We start from the raw sequence: 21383 nt of genomic DNA on the forward strand, positions 1-21383 counted from the left end.
ATATATATATATATATATATATATATATATATATATATTTATTATAAAGATTTCTTTGTATTGGACTCAAAATGACAAAATTTCCCACCCGGCTCCCGACCACACCGACGCATGCACCAACGTCACTGGGAAACCCCGGAGATCGTCTCTGCAAATGCTGGGAGAAGACAGAAGAGGACGGATGTCTCCAGAAGAACTGCGGGGACAAGGTAAGTGTTTTTTTCAGTTGTAATCCAATTGTCATACAATGTTGTATGACAATCAGATTGCACTGTAACGCTTGTTTCTATTTTTAGCTACCCCTACCTGGTTCGGGGTAAACGCTTTCAGCAAGTTTTCTTACCCCGAACCAGGCTCGGGGTAACCGCCCAGGTGGTTAAAGACTAGAGAAGATAGGCCTATTTGTGTGAAATTGGGAGAATGCTTAAGATAGCACCAGGCAGCCCCCATATTTATTTCTTGACCAGCCCCTATACCCTACTTGCTGTAACAAATGATAATTAGTGTATGAGAGAACAAGTGCATAAAAAAATGTTACATGACCATAAAAAGACCTGCTAATGCAGAAAGAATGCTACACTTTAATAAGAGAAAGCAGCTTACAGGTATCAGTAATAGTGACCTTTCCCCCCCATAATCCATTTAATTACCAAATAAATGCCATAAATTGAATCTATCAGTGTCACAAATATGCTTTGATTGCTGTATATCCCCTGGTACCACCTGGCATATTCTGGTGGGATTTTTTTGCGCTGCCCCTCCAACCATATCATCATTTAAGGTCATGACGCTTGAAAGTAAATTAAATTACATGAAGTCACACTAATCAGTTGGTGGATGGGATAATTCCCAGATAGGTGTATGATCTACCACTTTTTTTTGCCTAACCACCATCATGTCCCAAGAAAAGCTGTGTTGTGCATAAAACTACATACTTCACCTAAACATACTTTTACCTAAACATCTAATATCCCTGAAAAAAATTGCAATAGCTAGATGACTAGTTCAATGCATTTCCAAAATGTGGGCTCTTGAACAGTGCTGCCAGTTTATGGTAGTACCTACTAATAACTTTTCTTTTAGATCATGTGGATGGTTGGGTGCATGTGGGTCATTTGCTTGGAAAAGATATAGCAGAAACATTTACTATAAGGAAAAAGACAGGCCAGGAAAGATAGCATGATTAAATGGATCTGCTGTTAACGTCTTGGTGCCAGTTACCACAGGATACCTTCCGTACATATGTTTAACACCTTCAAATGTTAGCAATACCAACTGAGACTTCACTGTACAAGAAAGTGCTACCAAATGGGTTTAAATTTTTAAATTCAAATAACTTTAAATAAAAGCCTAAAAAGCCTAACAATTAAATCTCATATATATATATATATATATATATATATATATATATATATATATATATATATATCGCATTTTAGTGAACTGATGGAACTGCTAAATATAGAATCTTCACGGATATGAGCGTCTAATAGTTTGGTGGTGGGCCAAACTGATACATCTGTTGACCACATTCAAACATAAGAAAGAAAAAACATTGTGGAAAGACCTCAAATAGAGTTATATGCTAATAATACCATATTAATAATTCATTTGTACAGAAATTATTATAAAACAAGAAACTGTCAGATGCTGAACATCTAGGGTTCCAAAAGGACTCAAAATAATTTTTGTAAGAAGAAAACAATGTAAACAACTGCTGAGTAGGAGAAATATGGAATTACTGTAATAACTATGCAAAAGCAGCTATATCACACATCAAGAGCAGACACTTAGATCTATGTAATTTTCAGAAAAATTAGACAAAGTCTAAAAAGCAGTTGGCTTTTTTTTTATGCTCTTATAATTTTATAATGATTTTTATTAGGACTTCTGGTTTGCGCAAGCCGTTTTGGAACATGTCCCGGGCTGCAACCTTCCTTTTTTGGGTGAACACAATGAGAGCTTTGCTTAGGCGGGAAGAGCACCTGCACTTTTCACCTGTGTTCAGCCAATCCAGCTGGCAGGTGGGCAGAGCTCCTGTAACTGTATTTAGTGGAGACAGCCAGCTCTGGGAAGGTTGTAGTGGGGTCTTCTATTTGGACATCACTGTTCTATTCAAAAGGTAAATATATTAGTTAGGGGAAAACATCCTTTACTGTTCTATTTTCATAGTGTTATGTAATTTATTTTCTAGGACTGATTTAACCCTTTTTTGGGAATGGGTAGGGGGTACTATGCAACCCTGTACTCCAGGAAAGAGGAGTCAGATACCTGAGGGGGGGAGTTATCTCCCAGCAGATAAGGTTTAATCTAGTAGTTAGTGGTAAAATTCTGTAATATACCAGAAGTCTGCAGTATTTGATTAAACCTGTGGTAATGTGTAATGCTAATTTATTTTTTTGATAGTCAACTTGCTCCTTAGCAATAAGCACATTGTTCAAAAAGTAACTAGCAAAGATGACGTTAATCGGCAGACACAAACAATACAATGAGTAGCTAATGTTATTTGAATGAGTATCTAATGATTTTGTATTGTTTTCAGTACTATGTACTCTTGAGCATTGTATTCATACAATCTATGTACTCTAGTTCAAATGTTCTTTGTTTGTTTAACTTGAAAAACCAATAAAAATATATTGAAACAGAATGAGTATCTTATATAAAATTTCAGATACTTCATTTGTTAGGACTTTTTTGTGATTTTTAGAACACACTAAAAATCTTGGGCAGGAACTTTACACACAATTCTGCCTTGCTGATCACTTCAACTGCCATCATGAAGATACTTGTTTTGCAAAATATTACACACATTGCAGCTTTATGTTCAATTTACATCTAAAGAAACAAAATTGGTAAACCTGTGTGTATTCTTCTAATTTGAGCAAACCATGCAACCAGTCAATTATGACCAACTAAATGTCCGGTTTGCTAATTTTTTTTTCCTAATACCAGGCATCTGTACAGGTATTTGTTTCCTAAAATATTAGTGCAGGTCCAGAGATCATTTATAGTTATTAAAACTGTCACATTACAGTCAAAGGATTTTCATCCAGATTAATTTCCTGCAGCCCCCTATTGTCTAAGTTTGGCACAGATATAGAAAATCTACCCATGAGCCCTTCTGACCTTCTTATCTGGGCAATTAGCTATTGTAATCATATTGCCGTCTGCCCTACAGCGTTAGAAAGTAGAAGTAGACAAGACCATATATGCACGTGTGGCTGGATAAAAAAAGATGGCTTTTTATTATCTTATGTGTTTTATAATATATAAAAAATAATAAAAGATTATAATTTAGTTAGCAGACTAACTTTGTGTTAAAAAAAACTGAGGCAAAATAGAAAAGGGCCAATGTTGACGTGTGTTAAAGTCTTACTAACATTTACAGACAAGTAAGAGCAAGTAAAGTTAAAGTGATGCGGTGAAGAAAAAGTGATTTTGGACAGTTTAAAAAATGTATCTTTAATGTAAAATCCTCTCCTATCTCTTCTACTTCTCCGATCTCCTAGAACATGTATTGCAAGTACAAATCATTTGAAAATCAGGACTTGCTTTAGGGCACCATTAAATAATTCTCTGACTGGTGCTCACACACACAGCAATGAATTATAAGGGAAGTATACACCTGTGCCTTACATCTGGAAGTATTTTTTTCTTTACTGAGTCTCTAGCAGCTGAATGGACAGGTAGACAGCCTTGGTAAACTAGGGGCAATATTATAATATATTGCCCCTAGTTTACCAAGGCTGCCTATATATATAATCTGCCTTTGTTTCAAAATAATATAATTTGTCTAAAAATAATAATAATAATAACAACAATTATTATTTACTGGACAGGATGAGCTATACATGTCAAAAAAACAACAACTTTTGTCTCTTTCTGATTTGTTTAAAAAGTAATTTGAGGGTAATTTTCCTCCTGTATATCAGAAAATTACTTTTAGCTTTAATCTGCAGGAAAAAGTCAAACTGTATCATCATTTTCCACCTGTGGGGTAGTACAAGTTTCAAAATACTTATGTTGTAAAAGTAAGTTTTAATCATCTGACAGCTCTCATAAAAAGAATACCTGATGATCCTGCCTTGACAATCTTTGTGAAAGCACTTCTTGTAATAAAGTGAAATATTCTGTTTTTGTCTCATAATCGAGTGATATGGCCATTGGTACCCTCCTTTCACATACTCTCCCAGAGCCACCCTGACACACAATCTCCTAACACAGACTACAAGCAGTTGTGCCAACTAACATTGCACAGCCATGTTCCACTGTAATAACCATCAGAAAGTCTGCTCTTAGAATGTACAGCACTACAGCAGAAAGCTGCTACAAAGAACCTGCATTAAATCAGTGGCACTGAAATGACAGAAGAAGGGTGACAAGAATTTCCCAAGACAAAATATGGCAATTCTTTAGTTTACAAAGCAAATAAAAAATTCAATATTGTAAACCCTGAATCACTAACCTAAAGTAGATTCAGAACTAAACTACAACACTAAAGAAGCTTTTAATTTTGTGTAGTTCCATGTTTACATTTTGTCGACTTTGAGAATTAAAGAGCATTACTGACTGCAGACCTTGGGGGATGAGGACTTTAAAGCCGAACTAAACCGAGTTTACCCAATTTAAAATGGCAAATTCTGAAACCCATCATTTTGATTTTTGTAGAGAACACAGGTCAACATGTCATTTTCATCAGATATAATTTTATGTGGTCTTTGCAGTATTTTTACGGATTTATGCAGATTTCAAATCTGTGTTTAGTTTTTCTCTAGCACGTCTAGTTTTTGTGATGCAGCTATTTATATATTGTGTGAAACTCGTTATAAATAGCCTTAACATATTACAACATTTAACAACAGTTTTCTTTATCTCAGGTTAGAGACCACACTAAATGCGATTGATTTCATTTGTCATCATGCCTAGAAATTGCCTTATTGATCCAGACAGTTTCTGTTACGTGTGTGGTTCATTCACGACGAAAGCACAACGTGGCCAAATTACCACAGAACCAAGATCATCTAATCGACTGCTATTTTTGCAGCGTCAATAAAAGTGGATTCTCAGGTAAAACTAAGCACAAAATTGTATATCCCAGCCTGGATTCTTCAATTAGACCTGTTCCCCATGATGATTCATTGCCAGTTCCAGAATCGCCACACGATGGACTTGTTTCTGTAGAAGGTGATGAGGAATGCGCTGGAGTTGCAGCCAGTTATAACCCCAAATCATCTGATCCTGACTACTTGGCCAATGAAAATTCAGAACCACAGACCATTACACAAGCAGAGCTGAATGATCTCGTTCGTGATCTAAATCTCTCCAAAGAGAAAGTAGAAATTCTTGCTTCAAGGCTTAAAAAAAGCATTTGCTTGCAAAGGGTGTAACTGTAACTCACTACAGAAAATGAAATCATAACTTGACAACGTTCTTCACTAGTGATAGCTCACTGTGCTACTGTCATGATATAAATGCACTATAAAAGTTTGTCACAGGAGCATATTCCATCTGAATGGTGTATCTTCATTGATTCCTCTAAAAGAAGCTTGAAAGCAGTCTCACTGGATAATGGTAATTCCAAACCAAGTTTACCGATTGCCCATTCTGTTAACCTAAAGGAGTCCTATGACAACATGACTAACATCTGTGAGAATCTAAAGGCTTGCTGGTGCGAATGTAAGGAGGATTCACAAAATATTGCTGTTTCCTGTCTGTTGGACAACTGATCTACGGGAGACCAATTATGTCAAGCATGATTGGCTACCAAGAGATACCTATAAGCCCGGAACAAGCAGTGTCAAGTTTCTACCTCTGGTTGATCCGCATAAAATATTTCTGCCACCTCTGCATATCAAGTTAGGCTTGATGAAGAACCTTGTAAAGGCCATGGGTAAATCAAACTCCATAGGTTTTCAGTACCTTGTTGAGAAGTTTCCAAACATAAGCACTGCAAAAATGAAGGAAGGGATATTTATAGGGCCACAGATCAAGTCTGTTTTACAAGATGTGTTTTCAAACAATCTCTCTCAGCAGCTGAGCTAGAAGCTTGGGATGCATTCAAGTGGCTGTGTGAAAATTTCCTGGGCAACCATAAGTCTTCTGCATACAAGGAAGGAGTTCAGAATCTGCTTGATTCATACCAGAAACTGGGCATGTCATTAAAAATACATTTCTTGCACTCACTTAAAGAATTCTTCCTGGAAAATCTTGGTATGGTGAGTGACGTTTTCACTAGGACATTCAGTTAATGGAGCACTGCTACTAAGGGTTCTGGAATGAAAGTATAGCTTACTACTGCTGGATGCTGTACCGCGACAATCCAGACAAAGAGTACACAAAAAAATCTTACTCTAAGAATTTCTGAAGAAACAATGGTACCTGGATGACACTGTTCAGTAGATCTATACCAGTGTGCCTTATTTTTCTTCACACTGAAGATGTATTAACATTCACTTCAATGGTGCTTACGTTTTAGTACAAAATACATGCACGTACAATGTTAATTATAATAGTACTCATAACTCAGGAACTGTACATGTTAGGGAAAAATTGATCTAAAATCTGCTCGAAAAACTGATATTAAAAAGTTTGCAGTGGTTTCTGATGATTATCAAAACTAATTTTTTGTTGATCTGTGTAATTATTTGTATTTTAGGAAATTAACTTTACAGATTCAAAAACCCATTGTCCCAAAAGCTCTTCAGGCCTGGAAAAGATAGATCTTCATAGGAGAACCTGAATGCACCAGCACAACTTGAATGGATTTCCTAAAAGTCATTTGCTAATAGTTGGTAAATGTTTAAATCCTGGACCAGATCCATTACAGGTTTGCTGGATCAACCAGGGTCATCCATGATAGTCTATCTTCTGCAGTCTGGAAGAGCTCTATTAAATAGGGCCCATTGTGTAGCTGTGCAGCTTTCTGACCTCTATGCGTTTTAGTTTCTTTTGAACAGATTAAAGTCAGCAGTACATAACAGGAAGTAGGTGGTAAGAAATGGTCTAAGATTTGCCTCTTCATGTAGACATGTGGCTTTCACTGCAATGCAGAGATGATGGGAAATGTTGTCCGACACCTATTGTTCTCCCTATGGTCATATCTGAATGACTCTACCACCTGCTAAGTTCAGAAATGATAGTGCCCAATCTTAACTGCCCTTGCAGTTATGCATAAAATTATTTTAGCCTTACATATTGTGTACAGAAGAAGAACCATAAGAAGAGAGTAGTAGTAACTACTAAGTTTGGAAACCTCCTAAAACTGTGAATGTGCTTAGAGCTGGAGCACTGGCCTACTTTTATGAACTGAAACAAGCCGTGAATCTCTATTTACTATGTAAGCAACTAAGGGTTTCTTTTCGGAAGGACATTTTCCTGGAGTTTTACCTTGAGCTTGAATTGGGAACTTACCAAGCATGTTACTGACTAAAGGATCAGGCAACTAGTTAATGTAGATCAGACTGCCAGGTTTTTCACGTTTGCATTATTACGATACTACATTGGGAATGAAATAATGCAAACTTGAAAAACAGTGATTTCCTGAGCCAATATCTACTAAGACGTTTTGTGTGGACACTGCAACCTTCAGAGCAAGTTATAGAATCTCCATGTAAGTCCCCAGGACCCATCTCATTTGAGGGCTGATGAACCAGAGGCATCATCAAGTGCTTACTCCCCATCTGCACTGTGCACAGCCCACCAATCTCTTTCATACCCTGTCATATATGCCCATAATGTATCGGAAATGGAATTATGGAAAATAAATTGCTGGAGGAGCACGTTTAGCTTTATCCACTGCCATTGGAGAAGAGAACAGCTTGCAAATGCTGCTAATGTTGTCAGTATAAAAAAAACTGTGATTTCTAAGTGAGACTAAGTGAGCAGAAGAGTAGAGCTTATGCTTAATGAAAGGTCCACTTTACATTGTCAACTGAGATGCCACATTTAAACATTTAACCATAGGGTGGAGTGTTGCTAGTTGACCAAAGGAGTTGTGAGGCAGCAGGATAAATACAGCTATATACATTTAGTTTGCCCACTCTATATAGTAAAAAAAGAAGCTTTTTTTATTTTTTTTAACCAAGTTAAGTAGTTTATCCCTTGCAGGTAATAATTCCTAAAATCTTGTTTCGTATGTAAAGATAGGAACACACCATTTTGTAGCACCAGTAATGTGTCTACAAATTATTTTCTTCTATCCTTGACATTCATTCTGCAGTTCATCATTTATTTCTCACCTAATTAGTTCTTATAATTGTAAATGCTGAGATGTTATAGAGATAATCAAAGAGCTAATTACCACTAGCTCATTTTTACAATATGATATGACACTAGAAATTGTATTATTACTAAAGTATACAGCTTGCATTTCAGCTGATGAGTGCAGAACAGAAGATCTGCAGTGTAATTTGAATCTGAGTGTGTATTGTACAAGGACATTTAAATAAAACTAGACATTCATGTTTAGAGTGTTTGTGCTGGCAGTAAACAGAGAAAGAGCCAACATTTTTACATACCCAATAGTTGACATGCATTGAAAAATCTAAAGTCACATTTGTGTGGGCATTTTAACTTCCCATGGCTGCAATACAATTCAACATACTTCCAAAGAAAATCACAATTTTTTTTAAGACAAATAATATCAATACACGTATAGGGATTATAGGTATGACACTGATGGAACTGGATTGCCTGGGAGGATTGACAGACAAAAGCAGTCAGGTAATTCTTATGTTTTAGGAAGCAGACAACAGGTACAAATAGAGATGCCTGGCAACAATGACTTGTAGCAGATTTTCTTTTCTCACATGCCATTATTCAGGATTAGGATAGAGTTGAAGTGTCATACATACTGTTTACTTGTTCTGTAAAATAGTGCGCTCACAGCTAATGCAGACAAAATGTAAAATAACAAGGCAGAGAAAGTAAGCCTACTATTTTGCTAGTATAAGCATAGAATAAAATGACAAGTGATTTACAACAAGTTCGGAGTTATCATTCATAACACATTCATCCCTAAAGCCATCACAAACTTCACCTTGTATTATACTTGGGTCTGGCATATCTTCCTGAAAATTTGTCACTGTGTACCTGCTCCCCAATAGGCATGGTGTTGCATGATACACATAACTGTATTATAACTTGACTCAGCAGATATAGACCCACTCTTTCCCACTTCTGACTGATGCTGATAGCGATGTCCCTTCAAACACTGGACCTGATTTATTAAAGCTCTCCTAGACTGGAGAAGACACACTTTAGTGAACCCGGGTGTGCCAACAAACCCAGAATGGATCTGGTTCAGGATTCTAAATACTTGCTAACAAATAGCAAATTACTTTTAAGAATTCCATTCCAGGTTTGCTTTATCACTCATGCACACTGATGAAAGTTTATTCTCTCCAGCCTTGGAGAGTTTTAATAAATCAGGCCCACTGAGTTTGGAGGAATAGGAGCAGGGGTTTGTGGCTGCCAGACCAGAAAAGTAAATGCAGGGATATGTTTACCACATGCCATATTTCAATGCTTTAATGGTGTAGGGTCCTGAATATGGGGGTTAAGCGATACAACAGAAGATGGGGTTGTCAGTTGTCTTGCACGTGTGTAGAAAAGTATTAAGTGGTGTTTTAGGAGAATGTTAGTGGTGCAGTTGTTAAGTGTGTGTTTTTGTATGTCTTACAGTATACTGATGTCATGATGTTATATATATATATATAGAATGTATGTATGTATATAATTTTAGCAAAATGGCATACCAAGTTTTAGAGCTGAAGGCGTAACCTCAATTTCTCCTCGAAGTGGGTGATATGTGGGGTGCTGAGCAGACAGTTCTCCCTCAAAAGAGTCAGGGCTGAGGCGATCTGCAATGATGGTTCCATCTTCTGTTTTACTAAACACATCATGTTCATCAAACACAGCAATCAACTGGAAGAAAAGAAAAATGCTATTACATGCGTTGCACTTTTGTTGAAATACCTAATAATTTGTAGTATTTTTCACTGCAAAAGGTATTCACAAGGTCTTTTGTTAATAACATCTTGAAGAAAGTTTTAAGGCCCAACTAGGCCCAAACTCAAACAAAGCAAATTCTTGAGGCAATCAGTTTGATTTGGTGTAAATAATAAGTGTTACCTTTGAAACTTTTTATAATTCAAAAAAATGTTGAATATTAATGCATCTATCCACAAAACAGGAACTTTCATGCCTTTTTTTCCCCATTGACAGGTTAAGATAATACAAAAGTCCTGCTCCTCCTATGTTTTAACTCTAATGTAAAGGGAAGGTACCCTGACATATATTGCTATTTTCACTTTGGGTATCAAAAGGTCGCATCTGATAGACTTTCCACCGGCTGAATTCAGAGAGGAGAAGAAATAGCGGTGATGTAGTGTGTAAGTACATCTTCTGCCACTTTTCATTTTACACTGTATTTACTTATGGCCCTGACCAATATAAGAAATGGCCTTTAGGATGACACACTTATGTAAATTTGTGAGAGTTCTGAGGCTTTGTCTTAACCCCTCTAGCGGTAATCCCGAGTGTGACTCAGGGTGGATTTTACCTGCAAAAAGCGGTAATCCCGCTTCACATTTGGGGTCGCTACAAACTTTAAAGACCCACTTTCCTTGGTCCGTCAGCGTCCCCCGGTGTCCTGCAGGTCCCGAGGACACGTCCTCCAATCTCCCTAACCGCGAACTGCAGAGATGATCTCTAGGGTTTCCCGGTGACATCGGTGCATGCGTCGGTGCGGGCGGGAGGATCGTCAGGAAATTCAAATAATTTTGTATTGGATTCAATACAAAATAGCTGTATTGAGTCCAATACAAAGAAATCTTCATATAATTTATATATTGTATACGCTACTGTACAGTTTTATTTCATGTTTCACTTCTATGTTTCATTTTTTATTTACCAGATTTTTGTGTTTTTTTATTTAAAGTTTATTATTAAATTTATTAAATATTGGACATATTTCAGTGAGTTATGTCTAAGAATTATAGCCTACATTGTAAGATAAATTTCCATGCAAAAAAAAGTAATGCTTTTTGCATGGTAATACAGAGAAAATTAGAGCGCTAAGGCAGTTAATGAAAATACATAAGCAGACCCTAGTGTATGGAATGTTTTTATTTTGCACGCAATGTCAAAATTCTACTTTTATATATTTGTTTACATTTGTTAGATGTTTGTTTATTTTATAGTAGAGTATCTGCAAAACTATAAAAACGAGCCTTGTTAGTTTTATGTTGTTGGAACATCTGTCAGTTTTTTTTTAATTTTTACTGTTTTTCAGCTTAACTTTTAAAAGCCAAATACTCTTGATTTTCTTAAGAAAGTGTCAGTATATGTGTCATTATAGTGGTCCATTGTGTCAGATAACTAAACAACCAAATACAAAGAGGTACTATTTTAATCCCCAAAATGTGGAAACTCCTGCTCATCCTGTAGAACACCCATAGAACAGGACAATAATTACTATTATTGGGCAGCAAGGTGGCTCAGTGGTTAGCACTAATTACTTAGTTCTAATCTCGGCCAGGACTCTATCTGCAAGAAGTTTGTATGTTCTTCTTGTGTTTGCGTGGGTTTCCTCCGCATACTCTGGTTTCCTCCTACATCCCGAAAAAACATGCAGTTGGGTTGATTGGCTTTCCCTCAAAAAGAAAATGCCCGTAGACTACCTTAATGATATATGACTGTTTTTAGATTGTTAGCCCCTTTAAAGGACAGTTAGTGAAGTGACTATGGACTTTGTAAAGTGCTGTGATATATGTCAGCGCTATATAAGTACTAGTTATTACTAATAATAATTAGACAAGTGACCGATTTGTGCAGTAATCATTAATATTAAACTGTTACTAGGAATGACTACCAACAATTACTTTGAGCAACATATATTGTGCTTCTGTAGCTTAAATCCTCCCCTGCTTCCAAAACTTGATGGTTTTTTTTTAAAAAAAGAGAACGTTTGGCTGAAATCTCACTTACTACTTGTATCTGTAATGAAATTTAAAAAGTACATTTTTTTTGTTTTTTGCCACAAACTCCATTAAGATCTACTTTATTTGCATGGTAAACAGACAAGGAATGGTATAATTAACATTCAAGTTTACAGTTACTTATAAAAATCCACGTGCAATTAGATTAACAAAGGATCATGGTATTGGAGAAGATCGCTTTATAAATGTTACAAACACAATTAAAAATACAGTAGCATGACCTGCAAAGTTCCAAATCATGGAATATAATAGCAGGTATATATGTGGTATGTAAAATGATAGGAACTGTAATGAATAGAGTTAGATTTTTCTTTTTTTTTTCAAAATCTTTTAGGTTTTCCCGTATCCGGTATTGTATCAGGTTGCATGTTGAAGGTTTGTTTTTGACAGTAATTCGGCAGGGCTGCAGCAGATTTTCCGTTTACCAATGAGATTTCATACATAAGTTACCATTTTATCCACTCCTTAGTAAAATGCGTCCAGAACAGTATATACATGTATACATCATAGTAACAAAAATAAAGGTCTTTTTTTTACCAATTAAATTTTCCCTGTTCATAGATGTACTGCCCTGGACTGTTCAAGATAGCAGAACATGTGTCTGTTCTATATTGCTATTAAACCTATGGTCTCTCCGGACATGATTGGAACACTGACCATCTAGGTAACCAATATTAGATCATGTTCCTCTTATCTTAGTTAGCATTAAAAAAAAATTCTCAGATTCATGTGCGAGTGTTGATACAAATCCTTGGTGACAGTGCTAACTAGTGCTGATTTAACATACATTTAATGCAGAAACACAATATCAAACAAAAGGTGAGAAAAGCCTAATTAGTTCTTTTCCAGAATAGATGTCAGGTGGAGGCAATGTTCATCTGATTATTTCACTACTTGTAATTAAAATGTGCTTTATAGTTAATAGAGGACATAAGTTAAAGCACTGAATGCACTACTATATACTCAATCATACAACTATTTATTTCTACCTTTATTGGTTTATGCATTTCATCTAACTAAATTAAAAATCCTTTCATTTAACATTAATGATATATCATTAATATTGAGTTTGTAAATGTGTCTGTAAGTCATAACTGTAATAAGATGTAATGCAGGCTGTTACTGATGTTAGTATTGAATAGTGCCTGTCATATAACCTCTAAATTACATTTCAAAAGCATGGATGCACAAACCATGTACAAAGTAAAATAGGTTAGGTACTGTAAGAATAAGTATAATGGCCTAAAACATTTATGTGACACAATATATAAAAAAAAAAGGAAAACACCTATACACAAAAAAATCATGTAACAGGAATTTAGCAGATGTAATTTGTGTTTTTTTAAGGGGGATGACCATACAGAAAAGTTGTTCTCTCTAAATAGCAGTAACATTACAGCACAGAGAGAATTCTTCCCTCTTGGGCCACACTTCGGCTGAGTACACACGTGCAACAATTGTCGGTAAGGATTTTTTATGATCCTTTCCAACGACAGACGACTGCACGATGCATGAACCAGAGATGTACATACAGCATCGTTCTACTCTATGAAGAGGGGGAGAATGACGAAGTGACACCCCAATGCGCTCTCTCCCCTTGACGTTCATTAGGATTGTTCCTTGTCTGTGGCCCGTGGATCCCCCAGGATGGTCATCTGGACGACAGACACAGAGCGCTGTACACACATGCCAGATTCACATCCGATATCAGCACTGAGGCAATTATTGGACAGGAATTATCTGATATGTGTACATAGCATTAGTGACATGACATCACTATAGGTTTCTTCCACAATCCTTATCAGTGATCTCCAAGTTGGCCAATTACACTTAGGTTCCTTGATTCCAGCTGCCTACCCATTGGTTCCAATCACCTGTGCACTTCTGACCTCTCTTTGGCCTATTCCAACTCTTTCCCCTCTTGGAACAAATGCATTACATTCAAAATCAGGAATTCTCTTATATAAATGATCAATGCTCAGCTGTAGTCAACTTTTGAACTTTATTTACTGGAAAGTTATTCTTTATTTAATTAAAAAGACCAAACATTTGCAACACACAGCTTCCATGCATTACAAAACTAAGATTCTAAAATATAACAGCACCGCCTGAAGTAGGATGAAAGGTAGAATAATATTTTGAACATATGAAACAAAATAATTACTATATTTTCAAACTCAAATATCTGTTTGACCTCATGATCTAAAATTCCCTTAGAATACTGTTTTTCCAAGTCTGCTTTTGACCTTACAGGGAACCAGTGGCCCACCCTCAAAGAATTTCTTGGAAGTGGCAAGACGTTCAGGGGGCACAGCAAAGGATGGCATTCTAACCCAGGGTGAGGGGACCAGCCATCCAACTACATGGCACCTTCTTATTCACCAGTTAGCGAGGACACAACTTTTCACCTTCCGGGAACGTACAGGCACAACATTTGCTTTCTGAAAGTGAATGGCTTCCTGCTTGCCTTTAGGTTTAGGAATCGTTGAGGGTTTCAAGAGCACAAATCCCTTTAACTTTCTACATTATTAGATGGGATAGCTGGACGAATGGTACAGGTCACAATAAGTGATAAAAAAATACATAACAATTACTTGAGAACATATAACTTATTTTAATATCAAAACAATTTAAAACTTGACTGATGTGCATTGTATGCATTACTGCTAACAAACTAATTTCCCTTATGTAAAAAGAAAAAAAAAAAATCCATTCGAATGTCTTGTGTTTTAATGAACCATAGACATTAAAGCTAGCAGAACAGAAGTCATTTTTAAAAACAAAAAGTCCTTTAAGATAATTATTAGAAAATGTCAATATTTTAGACAGATTGAACAAGATGCTGTCAAGTTATGTCTTTTTTACTTATTAATTCCTAAAGACAATAATCTGACAAACCAAATAAAAACGGTAATATGCACAGCAAAGAGCCATTAATCCCAAACAAAGAATATTTCATGCTTGGAAGAAGTGGTCTTAATGGTTCCTTGAACTTTGTTCCTTTTGGCTAAGCTCTTAAGCACAATTTAGCAAGTATTCAATTGATGTTCTTACTTTTTAATTCTATGTTATTAATTATTTTATTGCGATCTAGTCACTTAATTTTTTTTTCTACAATGACTATTTAAACTGCATTTCACATATAATTCTAAAACTTGAAGCCTGCCAAAGCAAACTGGCACTGCTGGAAAACTGCAATAATAATGAAATAACAAATACCATAAACATATTTTGGCATACAGGCAGATAGCATTGTGAAATAAAGTTGATCTCTAAGATCACCACCCCGTTTACTTAGATCTTTTCCCAGTTTAAGTTAAAAAAAATATAATGCTCTGGTTTATTACATTTTCACATAATCACAACAAGTTACATATTCTAACTATACCTTTTTCTAGCACCCGTGAGAGGATCTATTTTACATAAATGTGCCGACTAGAAACAAAAATAGCTGTAGCTTCCAATGCATATAATGTGGAATACATGACAAGTTTAATGTTCCCAGTTGTTGTCGCCTCCTATATTTTCTAATGCCCACCCTCCTAATATGTCATATTTTTTTCATCAACTTTGTACTGTTGCTATCTTAAAGAGGTGAAAGAATAAAAATTGTGCATCTCACATGAGGATTTTACAAATTGCAATCTTGTCATTGGACACAACTATCAACGGGACTGCTAAAAATCCTAACTCATTAGCTACAATAAAAAATAATTTAACTGCTTCTAAAATCTAAAATGGAGCAGCATTGAAGCTGTGCATGCTCAACATGACTTTCTTTATGTGACAGTATTAATAATTGGGAACAGTTGAGAATATTTTTCCAGGCATTGCAAGATGAAAGGATTTATTGTAGATATGCTCAATTGAATATGCTTAGTTTACTAATAGCCAGACAGTTAGGTAACTAAAACAGACCAACTAATCTCCATGACTGCAGTTTGTTACACTGGTCAGTGCTCTACTTGCAAATAATTCAGATGTTTCCTTTTATCTTCTCCAAAAAAAACTATAGTCATAAGGCAGTTACATTACCATTCAGCATAATCAGCCACACACTCCTGTACTGCATGAGGAGTATTACACTAAACAGACCTCAAAATCAATGCAACTTTGTGATTCATGTAATAGAAATATTTGCTACACTTAAACATCAAAGTAGAAGTACAGTAAAAATAATGCTTATGTCAGAGCTATTATCTTATCAGATTGCTCAGAATAATAGGCTAGATGGTTGTTGGGGAAAAAAAGATAGCGTTCAAATAAAAGAAAAAAAAAAAAGATATAGTACAAATAAAGTTTATCAAGTTGGTCCTATTTCTTCAGTGGTAAACACAGAATGGCATTTAGAAGACAAAACCTTATGTGAATGAAAAATACACTAAAATTAATTATTAGTGAAAACAATTAACAAAATTATTTTTTCTAAATATAAAAAATGAGATGTCAGATAATAAGCCACCAAACATGTTAAGCCTAAAAACTCCAGGAGAATTATTCCTCACTCCTTCTTGCATGGGAATTTTCACTGTAAGTATTTTGTATTACACAAACGTAAATGTAACCCCTATTTAATACCAGATAGGAGAAGACAACTCCTAACATATAATGGCCAAGAGCCTGTAAACATACAGCTGCTGCCATACAGCGGTAGAAGAAAAAGGTCTATGAGAGAGCTGCAATGGCAGCCGGGATTGTCTGAGTATGATCAATATTGGTAGCCATTATAAAAATGTAGTAATATGCAGTTGTCCGTGGCAACAGTCTTTATATTTATGAGTTAAAGACAAGTAGAATACAACTAGAATACAAAGTATCTGGAATACTAACAACTAATTATGGAGAGGAAACTCTACTCCCACAAGGGAGTTGGACAAAGTAAGGCTCATTATACAGTAATTAATAAAATGCAGGAACTCATCAAAACTCTGCATGACTGTACAGGGAACACTTTGTAATGGGTCCTGTGATTAGGTTATCCTCTTACTTTTTGTGTAGTGGCCTCACTTAAGCTGCGTACACACTTGCAATTTTTGTCGTTGGAAAGGATCTTTCACGATCCTTTCCAACGACAAGGGACTGCACGATGCATGAACAGTGCTGTACATACAGCACCGTTCATGCTCTATGGAGAGGGGAGGGGGAGAGCGACGGAGCGGCACCCTGCTGCGCGCTCTCCCCCTTCCGGCAGGACGGTCGTTCGGACGATGGACGACACCGACTGTACACACGGCAGATTTTCGCCCGATATTTGGCCGATGCCGATTATCGGGCGATAAAAATCTGCCGTGTGTACGTAGCTTAAATCTTTCTAAAATCTTTGATAGAAAGCTAGATAATTTTGATTGCCCTGTATTCACTGGCTGACTTTACTTGTTGCCAGAGTTAGATTTACCAACTTTCTATCGGTGGTCCTTCCCTGCATACTAACTAGTTGAGTAGGAGTGATCATACCATGTAATTGTATTAACTCATTATGACAGTATTCTAAACCAGATGAGGATACAAAAAAATGTTGGATGAAAAGATGGGGCAAAGCTAACTAAGACACCTAAACACCGCCCTGCTTGTTACCTAGGATTTCTCTTTAAAGCCTTTCATAAGTACTATCCCCAGTTAGGAACTTTTCAGTAGAAATACAGGACACCATATATTTGTTGTTCAGATTGGCAGCATATTATAATTCAAAATGATACAAAAGTGGCATGCCAGAACAACTCAATTATTCTTGTAACTGACACCTTCTAAAGTGTTTTCAACACAGCTGATGAAATATTCTCACAGCAAAAAGGGATATAAGGATACTATTCTAAATATACCGTATTAAGGTTTAAATAAGGTGTTGTTTTTAAAGACATTAATTAGATGAAATATCAGAGGACTAAGGTGTTATCAGAATATACATTTAAACATGGTGACAAAGTTTATTGTTATGAGAAACTCAAGTCAATTCATTCATTACAGTCAGATAACGTGGCAGTGTAATCATATTTCATCATCCTTACTAGATGCATACAAACAGACAAATCCAGTCATTTATTCCAAGTCTCTTGGACAAGGATATGAACAAAGTTGGTAAAAAAAAAAAAAAAAAAAGGTGTGGTAAATTGCAGGAATATGGAGGTTGGTTTGTCTCCCTTATGTACAGGTAATGTTTTCCTCACCACACTGCATATATTAAGTTACTTTTCTTGGGTTTGGTCTTTTGGTCTTTTGGACATAAAAGGCTTCAGGATCAGTGCAATCCTGTGCTTAAAAAAGGGGTAATGTTTGTTAAACATCCTTCTGTAGTTTTCTCACATTCTAGCTATACATGGGATGACTATATTCTACTAGATTGTATTTTCTGCTTGTCTCTTTTGTTTGATGGTCCTAAATTTTTGCTAGGCTTTGGTAATGTTTTAACAGTATTCCGGTCTGGATAGACAAAAGTTTTCAAAGCATTCCTGAGATGTGCTCTGTGTTTAGAATCTAAGTTTTTGCTACAGTCTGGGCCTGATGTTGAAGGCCCAATTTATGTTCCAGTGGATGGTAAGAGTAAAAAAAAAAAAACAACTATGCAGATTTAGTGGCAGCAAGGTTAGGAATATGTAAATAGAACAGTGTGGTTAATCAAAATCTACACCTCCTGATCTTGGACAACATCTACCATGTCATATTCCATTTGATTGAGCTCTCTGCATTGTACATTTGTGAATTCTGGATTCGTTTCCTACACGGATAGTGAAAAATCTTTAATACTACAAAAACAAGTCTAGCTGAATGTGATTAGCTGCTACTTAATTTACAATGTGCTCGATAAATGAAAACCTTCACAGGCAATCAGGCTGCTCTTTAGAATCCTATATTGTTAAAGTCGTAAAGCTAAACCTATGGTTTTGAAAAACAATGAGGCGATGGTATATAAAAGATACACTTTAAAAGGAAATCAGAAACATCTACCAATTCAAAAATGCATATCTAAAACTACCAAAACTAAAAAAACAAATAAAAACACACTTCGACATGTATAATCTAGAATAAATGCATGTATGAATATCAGATTGTATATTAGATAGGACATTTTACCTCTAATCTATTAGGAGTGTTCACATTTTGTGATCCGGCTCCAAAGCCCTTGTCAACCTCTCATAGAACTGCAAACAAGGCAGTATGATGGCATCTGGTACAGCAGATTCACATTCTAAAACAGCTGATGACAACTGGAAAGAAAAAAGTATTGGTCTGTACTGTACACTTTGAAGACATGATGATGAAGTTTCCTTTACAGCCAATCTGAGATAGGAAAATCTAGCCCTTTTGATAGAGTCAAGGTGCAGAAAAGTAATCCTGAAATATCTTGCAAGTTGCCTGGTAATGCCTCATCTTCTTTAGGTGAAGGGTATACTTCTCCAAAGTTCAATGTTGGATGGTGAACTCTCACACCACATGACTCCATAGCTTTTATTTATTAAATTGCACATAGAAATGACCCTTAGTTATTTGTGAGGGTGATCTTACACATTTACATTTGTAACCAGCAATGTACAAATTGTACAGCTTTGAAGAATAGTTTTGAGCAAAAGAGAAGGCCCTCATATCCTTAACTATAGTACAGGAATGGATCTATAATTATTTTAGTCTTCCCAATCATATAAAAATGTTCAGACAACACGGAAACTAAAGATTATCCTCTGACAATGTGATGTCCACAGGGAGACATCAATACTGTCATAAATTTTAGGGTACCTCCAGCTTTGTAAGTAAGACATAATAATAGGTCTGTAGCTATGCAATTCCGGAGTGAATAGCTGCATTTTTATAAAAGTGTCACTTCTTCAGCAAATCATAAAAAAGGCAGTTGCTGGAAAAAAAACTGACATCCTAATGCTGAAACAATAAAGAAATATTGAAAGAGGTAATTCTTCCTATGAACTGATCTGGGATCACCGCCACAGTCTATTAATTGCTAAGAACTATCCTAAGACCCCTGGCATTTCACTGCTAAACTTTTGAACTTATAGGCAAACTGAAAACTGTGATTTCCCTATAAGGATATTTGTCTAGTCCGCAGATAATTATACAGTTTATGAATCAAGTTAACTTGGATTACACGATGATGTGACGTTCTTCAGATTGAACCTTTTTTTAAGCAAATATTCAGGGAATAAAATAAAATATCACCACAGGGCACATTAAGGTTAAAATAAATTTTAGTTCACTATGTATTTGCTATTCACACGACATATTTTTGTTTATTACATTTCCCCATTAACATCAATACTTTGAAACTTGTATTTGTAAAGCCTTTAGAGGTTGCAGTTATTACAGATTGTCTTGCCTATTCCATAATTTTATGACATTTGTGTTTCTGAAACTAATAAAACCAAAGTAAGAGGAGGCTTTGAACAGCAATTGTAAAAAAGTAAATCCAAAAGGGCAGCAAATTTCATCTTTTTCAAGGAAAATGAAGCACATATGTATTAATAATAAAATTATTTTTCGAAACAAACAAATGTTTGGGAAAACCTGACTATTACATCTTTATGAGCTTGCTTAATATACAAAGCCAAGACCATGGACATTCGTAGTTACCTACAACAGCATTTGAATTCAAAAAAAGAATAGATAAGAAGCTGTGTTTTTTTTTGGCAATTGGAAATTATATTGTGATCAATTTAACAACAATAACAACAAATAATAGTATATTTGTACAGCAGTTGCAAGTGGTCGTCCCCATTGATATTTCATAGGGTGGACAGACCCTACAGATTAATACATATTAAATCCCTACACATTTGGAATAATGATCAAGTTAAACACCTCTTGTCCCGACGCATTTCACCAACAGACTTCAGGGGATTTACGAAGAGTGTTACGTATGGTACATAGAAACAATATACAATAGTCTTAGAAAACCACATGGGAATATGAGATACATAGTAATTGAAATTATGTAGTTCATTTAATACATAATTTTTATTTGTATGCGATAGTGGTCAAGAGGTATACCTAATTTATGTGAGCATCGGATCTCTTAAGCGCCAAAAGCTGCAAAATAATTTGAGAGATTGGAAAATTTATACAGAAAACTACTGCTGATAAAGGTGGTTCTACAAGCTATTATGTTATAGGGTTTTTTAACATATGGCTTTATTTTTGTTTAATAAGTAATGACATTATAGAATCTGTTGTCAGTTGTGTGAAGTTGTAGAAACTGCTAAGGACCAAATTATGTTTTTTTTAATGTCCTGATAGGGAAAATTTTAATGGAAAAGGGTGTACTTTCTTTTTATTGTGACTGTAAACAAGTAAACTTCCAAACAAAATCCTGCAAATTTGGTGGATGTGCAAAATGTTGATTTCTTAAAGCCTGAATAAAGGTGTTTTATTGCAGTAATCCCT

General features: G+C 35.6%; 1 protein-coding gene across 5 annotated transcripts in view; it reads right to left on the reverse strand.

The window, feature by feature from the left end:
- The window catches only part of PARD3B (par-3 family cell polarity regulator beta), a 520784-nt gene extending 510864 nt beyond the window's left edge, over positions 1-9920 (reverse strand). For all 5 annotated transcript variants that reach the window (XM_072418720.1, XM_072418718.1, XM_072418717.1 and 2 more), the window contains exon 1: positions 9756-9920. The gene's annotated coding sequence lies outside the window, so the exon portion shown is untranslated. The remainder of the gene's footprint in view (positions 1-9755) is intronic.
- Between the last annotated feature and the right edge of the window lie 11463 nt (positions 9921-21383).

This window comes from Pyxicephalus adspersus, chromosome 7 (genome assembly GCF_032062135.1).
Source record: "Pyxicephalus adspersus chromosome 7, UCB_Pads_2.0, whole genome shotgun sequence".
Taxonomy (NCBI): Eukaryota; Metazoa; Chordata; class Amphibia; order Anura; family Pyxicephalidae; genus Pyxicephalus; species Pyxicephalus adspersus.